The following is a 10,000-nucleotide window of genomic DNA, read 5'->3' on the forward strand; positions in this document are numbered from 1 at the left end:
CTTTTCTATGAAAAATGGGTTAAATATAACCCATATTGGGTCATTTTCCGTACCCATTACCTGGGTTATTCGCTAAACCCACATCAGCACCCAGGCCCTGGGTCATTTCAACCCTGTTATCTTGTCAATATATTTGAATTTTGAATTTTACCGCCCGGACGCCATTGCCAAAACGGCTAGTAAACTCAAGAACTACCAACGTCCAGAAGAAAGGACACCGGATGGCATGTGAAAGCATTGTTTAGGTAAGTGTGCGCCTTTTATTACATATAAACTTGCCATATTGCTTTTCGCGGTGTAAATATGCGTCAGCCGTGAGTTCCTGTTTGTGGCGAGTATATTAAGGCACATTTCATAGAAAGCTATACCCATTTCGAGTAGGCCTAATAGGAGGAAACGGTAACTAATCTTTTAAGGGGAGCAAATGAATAAGCACTCTGTCATAACTGCAGCGGTTTGCTATCCTGTGGTGGATTTGGGAATATATTTGCTACATTTCATTGGAAAGTAGTATGTTCGTCCAGCCTTCGTCCAGGTTCTGTCAACGGTTAGTTAGCTAATACGCTACGCTAAGTCATAATGTTAGCCCTTCTGGGATTCATTTGGTTGCTATTTAGCATAGTTCTAGCTTATAATATAACGGATGGTTGGCTGTCAGTGGTTGGGCAGATTCTTTTTAGGTAGGGGGCTAAGTGTGTCTACTCGACGATAAATTGAGGTTACACAGTGAGGCGATATACTTTCTATACGGGCTGTGATACTACTAGCCTAATGCAGGACGCAACTGACACAAATCTGAGAAATTAGCTAACTATATCTAGCCGCTACCTGGCTCCACTCAACCTAGAATTCTGTTCATAACGACAGCATTTTCGTTTGGGGGCCGCAAGCTGGCATCTGAAGGCTGTCTTCGGTTTCCACAAGTGTCATGTTAGTTCTACATACTGTAGGGGAGTCGACGGGCTTTCTTCTTTTTCTGTGTCAACTAGAACTAGTTTTATGAGAGCAAGTGCTTGTGTTGTGTGACTTCTCCTGACTCCTGCGATGTTCTTCCGAGGCCGAGCTCACTGCGACTTGCACCTTTCACAAGTCCGAACTCTGATAAAGGCAGAGGGAGGGATAGCTCGCGCATTAAATATTACCGGTATGTTAGGTGTGGTAAGTCGCATCGTGTGTTTGGGCAGCTTGCCTGTGCAAGAAAATGTTGTCGCGACAATTGTTTATTGTTTGTGTGTCAACTGGCGTTTCTTATCTCGTATGTGCTTTGCTTGCTTGATTAGAGTCGTAGCTCTACTACGTAGCTGTTTGATAAATGCGGATGAAGGCTACGCGTGGAAAACGTGTTTACATTCACCAGTCGTTGTGTTCCAAAATTACTTAAATGCGGAGGGAATAGTTATCCAATTTCTTTCATTCACGAGCAGGGATGTGTTGCTTTGTTGACGCTACAGGGAAGTTTCCTGGTTTAAAGAAATTTGTGGCTATAGGCAACAGCTACTTCAACATGCTTTGCATGAAATCGTGCGTGTGTAACTTAGTTCTAGTGTGAGTGTGTGATATTGTACTCTGTGCAGTATTTACGAAGGGACTGGTTGGTTTATATTTTTGTTTATGTAAATGAAAAATGTAAAGTTGTGTGTAGTAGTGAGACAAAAGCCTTTCATACATTTATTTAAGGTTGTCTGTTGTCTGTTTGAAGGTGTGTCTGCAAAGCTCTGAAACGTTTTGTCTTTTTTTTATCTCTTCTGCTCTGGATAAGGTGGACTTCTCTCCTCTGACCGGTTACCAAGACAGCTGGGTGTGTAGGAAACTGGAACTAAGTCACTGAAGAAGTAAACCGATGAAAACCGATTTGGATTGTCTGAGAGATGTAAGTCAGTGAGTTCAGGATAAATGTGTATCAACTGTATTGTAGGCTTATTACTTGAACAATAAAATCACAACAACTGCTTATTTTTCAGCTGTAGGGCACAAGTAAGAGGAGAAGAATGCTGCTCAGCTGGGTCGGCGTCGGCCACACTACTTATTCAAGAAGCCCTTGGATATCATCGGCATGTATGAAGTAAGTTTTTAATGTCATGCACAACAGCAGGCGTGAATGCGCTCGCACACGCGCGCGCGCACACACACACACACACACACACACACACTAACAATGAGAGCTGGCCTGATATTGTTCTTTGATGCTGTGAATGTGTATGGAATGCCTACTGTCTGGTGTCACTTCAGACAATTTTGCTACGGTTTACTGTATGTTCTGTCTATCTGTCTGCCAAACTCTCAAACTTGTTGTCTGTCTTTTTGTCTTCCTCTTTGGGCACCGGCAGGCACAGTCATTCCGGTAGTCCGTTCCTCGATGGACGTGATGACCTGGCACCAAAACCGCTTAATGTGTACGGAGCTGTGTCTGCATCGAGGGAAGAACGTGGCACTGAAATGTGAGTGTATGATCCAAGAATTGTAAACATGGGTACCAGTTGTACTATATATTTCACAGTAAAATCCCAATTACTCATAGTTATTCATTCTTTTTCTGCTGTAGGACACAAATGAAAGAAGATTACTTCTGCTCTGCTGGGTCTGTGACACTATTTATCCGAGGAGTCCTCAAACATCAGGATGTAGGAAGTAAGATCTTTTTATGTCATGCATAACAGCCCATGCGTGCACGCACACACACACACACACACACACCACACATATGCTCATACACACATGCACACACACACACACGTACAAAACATGCGCATGCACACCCCACTCTACACCACACACAGATAAACACACACAACCTTAAAGGGACACTGTGTGAGATTTTTAGTTGTTTATTTCCAGAATTCATGCTGCCCATTCACTTATGTTACCTTTTTCATTAATGCTTACCACCACCATCAAATTCTAAGCATTCATTATGAATTGAAAAATTGCACTTTTCATACATGAAAAGGGGGATCTTCTCCATGGTCCGCCATTTTGAATTTCCAAAATTAGCCATTTTTAGCTGCAAAAATGACTCTACTTGGACCATGCTAGAAAATATTTGTTTATTACTTAGTAAACTTTCATGCAAAGATTAAATTTGGCAATAGGCAGCCCAGTTTCAATGAGCAGCATAGTTGCAGTACCTTTTTTGACCATTTCCTGCACAGTGTCCCTTTAAAGGAAAATCCCTACTAGTTTCAACATCCAATTATATTGTTCTCACTACCACTGGTTTGTCAGGACCCAACAACGCAGTTCAGGATAAATGTGTATGTCAACTGTATTGTAGGCCTATGACTTTAACAATACAATCACAATAACTGCTTATTTTTTGGCTGTAGGACACAAGTAAAAGGAGAAGAATGCTGCTCAGCTGGGTCGGCGGCCACACTACTTATTCAAGAAGCCCTTGGATATCATCAGCATGTATGAAGTACGTTTTTTTATATCAATGCACAACAGCAGGCGTTAATGCACACACACACTCACACACACACACACAATGAGGCCTGATATTGTTCTTTGGTTCTGTGAATGTGTATGGAATGCCTACTGTGTGGTGTCACTTCAGACAATTTTGCTACAGTTTACTGTATGTTCTGTCTACTAGTTTGCCAAACTCTCAAACTTGTTGTCTTTCTTTTTGTCTTCCTCTTTGGGCACCGGTAGGCACAGTCATTCCGGTGCAGTCAAGTCAGAAATAACATTTTATATACCTGTGTGTGTGTGTGTGTGTGTGTGTGTGTGTGTGTGTGTGTGTGTGTGTGTGTGTGTATATATATATATTACATTACATTACATTATTACATTACATTGCATTTGGCAGACGCTTTATAACCAAAGCGACTTTCAAAAGAGGACATAATCAAGCCCACATCACAAGTAAATACAAAGTGTACAGGAGATATACAGAACAATATAATTTACCTAAACCATATTTATGATGACTGAGATGGAAAAGCCATGTCTTGGCCTAATCATTTACACTTTTCTTTTGTTTTGCTTTTTCAAGACTTGTGGTGAGATGCCAAGAGCTGCCATGAGGGATATGCAACCTGCAGCTTCACCGTGCTTTTGGGAGGTCATCTACTACGTGAACCTTAATATCTACAAGCCAGCTACTTTAAATCCTTGAAAGGGTAGTGATGTCAATCAAACCAAGACAAGGTCCTGAGGTACAAACTGTCAATATAATTGCGACATCCCTGTCAGTTCTTTTGGACTGGATACATGCTGTGTTTGAAATGTATTATTTGGATAACCACCCATCAGGGAATACCTTGTTTGTTAATGACAGATAGACCTGCCATGGACATGTAGTGCACACTTTGATGTTTTTTTATTTTAACGTTTTCTATGTTTTTTCAATGTTTTTTTATTTATGTTCTGTTATATGCTGGTTATGTAAGTACTGTATGGAATGTAGTGACTGTAGAGACCAAGACAAATTTCAACCTGGGGACAATTAAGTTCACTCCACTCTGTTAGCGCAGTTATGGATGCACTGTAAAGTTTGTAATTAACAAAAAGTACGGTGAGAAGCCTGTTTGTGCAGATGGACCTGCTGGCTGCATAGCTAAAAAGCAACATATTCTCTGTGCAAAGCACATGGGCTCTTCGCAAAGGGGTTAAACATTTTAATGTGCTGTTTTACAGTATGCTATACAAAAGGTAAGGTGAAACTAAATTTTTGAATTTCTATAATTGTGCAGTGTCACTGAAATCAAATGGTACATTGGTAAAACAGAACCATTTCCTTTAACCCCTTTTAGCAGACCCTATGTTTTAACTTTACTGTCACCAATATTGTAATGACTGAGTTTTAACCTGTTACTTAAAGCTCTTGGTAATGTCATAGCAATGTTGCTGTGATGTAGTTGAGTCTTTTCGGTCATGAGTGATCAGTCTTGCTGATAACCCATCTTTGCAAAGAGGCTAAAAAGATGCATGTAAATTCAATTAAGGTTTTATTGCTTCAATGCTATGATGTGTTAATGCTACACTGCTGTGATTTGCATCTTTATAGTATACTTTTATGAAATGTATTGTTAATTATCTACATTGTTCAGCAATAAAAAAAGAGATCTGAAATATTATGCATTCTTGTATTTTGTTTTTTAAATTGATCTCAATTGTATTGGTAAACAATTCTGGTATATTTCACTTAATGTACTAATGTAAAGTCATAATTGTTTTTTGTAAATCTCCTTGCAATTTAAATACCCAATATTGGGTTAAAATATGAACCCAACAAAGAAGTCAATATGTAAGGGTTAACGTTCGGCGAGAAGGTCGCTACCGTGGAATAGCAGCACGACAGAGAGAATCTTTAGACCCCGACGCGGAGCGGAGGGGTCTTGTTCTCTCTGAAGTGCTGCTATTCCACAAAGCGACCGACTCGCCGAAAGTTAACCCGCTTATTATATGGATATACTTAAATGATTCACACATGGCGGGGACATTTCTTTAGACCTATTTAATGTTAAGATTGTTGCTGCGCAAAACAAAACAGTGCCGTTGTGGAACACCGCTAGGCAACAGCTAGGTAGCCAGGACAACAGGTGTTGTCTATCACAGCAGCTGATTAGAGTGACAGAAGACCGGACCCCCTGCGGAGTGATATGAAACATTCGCTTTAGCCACTGACTTGTATACAAGCCAGTGGCTTTAGCAGTGAACGTCTTGTTGCCATTGACAGCGGTAGCCAGGACAACGGGTGCTGTCTATCACAGCAGCTGATTAGAGTCTTGTTGAAAAGTCGCTTTAGCAGTGAAAAGTCTTGTTGCCATTGACAGCGGTCTGTTATAGACCAACCCGTCCGTTATCGAAAAATAACAGACGTCCGAACGTTGGGGAGCCCCGTTGAAATGAATGGAGCATTCGACAGATGACGTCACAACCATATAATAAGACCTAATAATGTGGTAGTAGGTCTGACCCATGTAATGGGTTCTTTTAACACAGCAATTTGGTCAGAATGACCCATTTAGTTGGTTTAGAGGAATGACCCAATCTGAGGGTTAAAATATTTTAACCCAGGCAAAGGGTAGGCCCAATACTGAACCAGGGCCTGGGTCAGAAAATAACCCAATTTGGGTTGTTTTTGACCCAGCCTTTTTAAGAGTGTATGTGTGTGCATGTATGCATGTGTGTGTGTGTGTGTGTGTGTGTGTGTGTGTGTGTGTGTGTGTGTGTGTGTGTGTGTGTGTGTGTGTGTGTGTGTGTGTGTGTGTGTGTGCGCATGCATGTGTGTGTTTGCAGCAGGCAGCCGGGCTGTGTCACAGGAGGCAGGAAAAGAGACTTTTTAATTAAAAATGATACAGTAAACGGTAAACAAATGCAATATAATTTGTGAGCTTGGTGGTGAGTGAAGTGTGCCGGCTGTTCTAATTAGCGTGAGAGCGAGCGATAGTGCCCCTTCACTGAGCCCACACAGAGGAGAGAGGGAGAGGAGAAGGAGGAGAGAGGAGGAGGAGAGAAGAGAAGGAGAGGAGAGAGGGAAAGGGAGAGGAGAGGAGAGAGGGAGAGGAGAAGAGAGAGGGAGAGGAGAGAGGAGGAGGAGAGAGGAGAGGAGAAGAAGAGGAGAGAAGGAGAGGGGAAGGAGAGGAGAGAGGGAGAGGAGAGAGGAAGGGAAGGGGCTAGAAGGAGAGGGATAGAGGGATAGTTCCCCTTCACTGAGGAGAGGGGAAAGGGGTAGAGGGAAGGGGGAGGATGGAGATAAAGGGGTTAAAGAGAGGAGGATAGAGGGGTTCACTGGTCCCACACAGAAGAGGAGAGAGGGAGAGGGTGAAGAGAGAGGGTGAAGAGAGAGCGAGAGGGGAGCAAGGAGGGTAGACGGGGGAAAAGTGGGGAGAGAAAGAGGGATGGAATGATAACGCTCCTTCACTGAGCCCACATAGAGGAAGCGAGGCAGAGGAGAAGGATAGAGGAGGAGAGGAGAAAAAATGGGAAAGGGGGAGGAAGGAGAAAGGGCTAGAGAGAAGAAGATAGAGGGGTTCACTGAGCCCACACAGAGCAGGAGAAAAGAGGAGAGGATGAGAGAAGAGGAGAAACGAGGGAGAGAGCGGTATAATGGAAAAGTGAGAGGAAGGAAGTGGGACAGAGACAGAGAGAGAGAGAGAGAGAGAGAGAGAGAGAGAGAGAGAGAGAGAGAGAGAGAGAGAGAGAGAGAGAGAGAGAGAGAGAGAGAGAGAGAGCACATGATAGAATGGTCGGGGGAAAACAGGGAATAGAGGCTGAATGGAAATGAAGCACAGTGAGGGACTAGTAAAGCTCAGTGCCCTCCTTTTGGCAAACCCCGATTACAAATCCCCTCTTTCCCCTTTCTCCTAGGGCCTGCGTTCGGCTTCTTTAGTTTCAGCTAATAACGGCGGGTCTTGAGAGAAACATGTAGCACATATCTCTGTGTGTTTGTGTGTGTGTGTGTGTGTGTGTGTGTGTGTGTGTGTGTGTGTGTGTGTGTGTGTGTGTGTGTGTGTGTGTGTGTGTGTGTGTGTGTGTGTGTGCTTGTGCGTGTCTATACTACCGTACACATCACACAAACAAAAAAAGTGCATGCACACTCACTGACACACATTCAACCAGGGGCGGAGTGGCCCACCTTTTCCCACCGGGAGAATTTTCCCCTTGGCGGCCCTCTTTAAAAAAAAAAAACAAAGCGAACAACATGGTTTCCTAACCAAAAAGACAAAAGCCACGAAATCTGCAGTCGTACTACATGTGAACATTAATGTTGTCAAAATATCAACCTGAATTGGAGAATTTAGCCTACACCTTGATGAAATGCACAGCCAGTGGTGTAGTCTACGTAAAACGCAGGTATAGGCCTACGCACCCATTTCAAAATTTCAGGGATTACAGTATACCCACTTAAAATTGATTGATCCATTATTTACAATAGCACAAATATATACAGTACACATCAAAAAATGCTCAAATATACAGTATACCCACTTCAAAAAGTAGGCTACACCACTGGAGCCATCATCACAGTCCAAAGCATTCATAGGCCTACTAGGTTAGGCTACATCACGCTACTGTTCCATGCAAATGTGCACTCCACTGTCATTTTGACAGTTTGAAATTGAAATATCATTTAAGGAAGACAGGATGAGCACGGGCACAAAGTTTTGAGTGTGTGGATTTTCAGAAGAGTAGGCTTACAAAATATAGTAGGCCTAGTAGCCTATAGCTTACAAAAAGTCTGTCTACATTGTGCAATAAACCCACCATGCAGCAAATAAGCCAAACCTAGCTACTTCAAAGCACAACCATAAGTCAACAAAATGTATAACCAAACGGTGTAGGCCTACCTTAAAACGCTGTCTTCGTCGCAGCAAATGTCTATGTTTCTTGCAATCATTCTACTTTAATCCACAGCTTAGCCTACACACCCAGCACTGGTCACATCAGAATCTTGTGTGGTAATTATTTTGTTCCATTTCTTCAGACATAGGCTACATCCTAAATGTACCACATATAAATATATGTATGATAATAATATTATTTCGACTATAAGGAGATATACTGGTAGTTCTAACAAATCAAAACAAAACCCATTGCTTCTGTTAGGTGCAGTTCTCTTCCTTACCACTTGGTGGAGTCTGTTCGTAACCCAATTCAATAACCAGAGAGCAAGTGAATCTGGACTGGAAAGACTGTAAACTGTAACAGTCGTGTGGAAATCGGAAAATAAATCATAATTTATTAATATTTCCATCCTTTGGTAACCAATCTACATATCACAGGTTATTTAAATACTGAAAACGAAACTGTGTTACTAAGATCTTGTAAACTTCCGCGATCTACGGTGTATGAAAATTATCAGTAGAGAAGGGGTGTGGCCAATTTACTGTTTGACACCGTCAGTGAGGTATTGCCGTCTGGTATACGGTATAAATACTGGCTAGTCAGCTGGGGAAATATACATGGAAGTGGAAATTGGGAAGTCATTGCATTGATGTACAATCTTGAAACTTCAGGGCTGGTTAAAAACTCAGTGCGGCCGTGTCATTTCATTTCACGGCCGCGGCCCACCGGGACAAGTCCCCGATCTCCCGACGGCCACTCCGCGCCTGCATTCAACTCACTGACACACAGCAGATGCACATTCAACAAACACACACAAACATGAATGCACACTGTGTGTTACCAGTGAGCTCTCAAGCATAATTTGAAAACTTTTCTCTTCAGTAGCTGCTTCTCAACTCTAACCCAGAGCCTGGAACTCCCAAACAAACACAGCACAGGCGAATGGAAGAGAAGAGAAGAGAATGGAAGAGAAGAGAAGAGAAGAGAAGAGAAGAGAAGAGAAGAGAAGAGAAGAGAAGAGAAGAGAAGAGATCTTCGACCCCAAAGTAGCAGTTTGAAAGTATTTTAATTTTGTTCGTTTGCATTTTGTCACTATGTTGGTGAGGAAGAAAATGTTTTTTCCATTTTGTTCCCATATACTGTACTGAAAATGTACCAAACCGTGACCCCAAAACCAAAGTACATATACTGAACCGTGATTTTTGTATACCGTGACACCCCTGGTAGGCAAGTAAGCTCAGGTTGGAGACTGGGGGCTGAGGCTAGAGCTTGGGCTGAGGCATACTCCATTTAAGCCCCTGCGATTGGGATCACTGCGGCACCTAAAGCCCCCCACATTTCTCACTAAGGCCCGCGCTAACGCCATATCTGGCCATCTTGCCAGCCAAGCTCCGCTAAAGCCCTCCATTTATATACCAGCGCCACACTACAATCACTTCTAGATGATCAGAAGCACAGACGTGCAGGCCCACACACACACACACCGACATATACACAGAAAGGTGTGCGCATGCATAGACATACACACGTGCGGGCACACACACACACAAACACACGTGCAAGTGCACACGCAGACACACACTTTTATTACTAATACACACAACTATTAATTATTACTTTCTCACTTTTATAGCCATTTAATTCCAATGATGCCTTGAATTTCTTATATACCATGAATTTCTTTTTTTCCTCATTTCATACTACTGCA

General features: G+C 42.5%; 1 protein-coding gene and 1 long non-coding RNA gene across 3 annotated transcripts in view; one reads left to right on the forward strand and one right to left on the reverse strand.

Annotated features, from left to right (window-relative positions):
• Window positions 1-10,000, reverse strand: part of cacna2d2a (calcium channel, voltage-dependent, alpha 2/delta subunit 2a) — a 365,088-nt gene that overhangs the window by 117,823 nt on the left and 237,265 nt on the right. The gene's annotated exons all lie outside the window — the stretch shown is intronic.
• LOC134463264 (uncharacterized) lies at window positions 155-4,142 on the forward strand. Of its 2 annotated transcripts, XR_010037700.1 has the most exons (7): window positions 155-245; window positions 1,760-1,870; window positions 1,962-2,062; window positions 2,328-2,438; window positions 2,543-2,628; window positions 3,324-3,415; window positions 3,995-4,142. It is a non-coding gene; the product is annotated as an uncharacterized LOC134463264 (long non-coding RNA). The 2 variants fall into 2 exon arrangements; XR_010037699.1 differs by lacking the exon at window positions 155-245 and having other exon boundaries at window positions 623-1,870.

This window comes from Engraulis encrasicolus, chromosome 14, assembly GCF_034702125.1.
Source record: "Engraulis encrasicolus isolate BLACKSEA-1 chromosome 14, IST_EnEncr_1.0, whole genome shotgun sequence".
Lineage (NCBI taxonomy): Eukaryota > Metazoa > Chordata > Actinopteri > Clupeiformes > Engraulidae > Engraulis > Engraulis encrasicolus.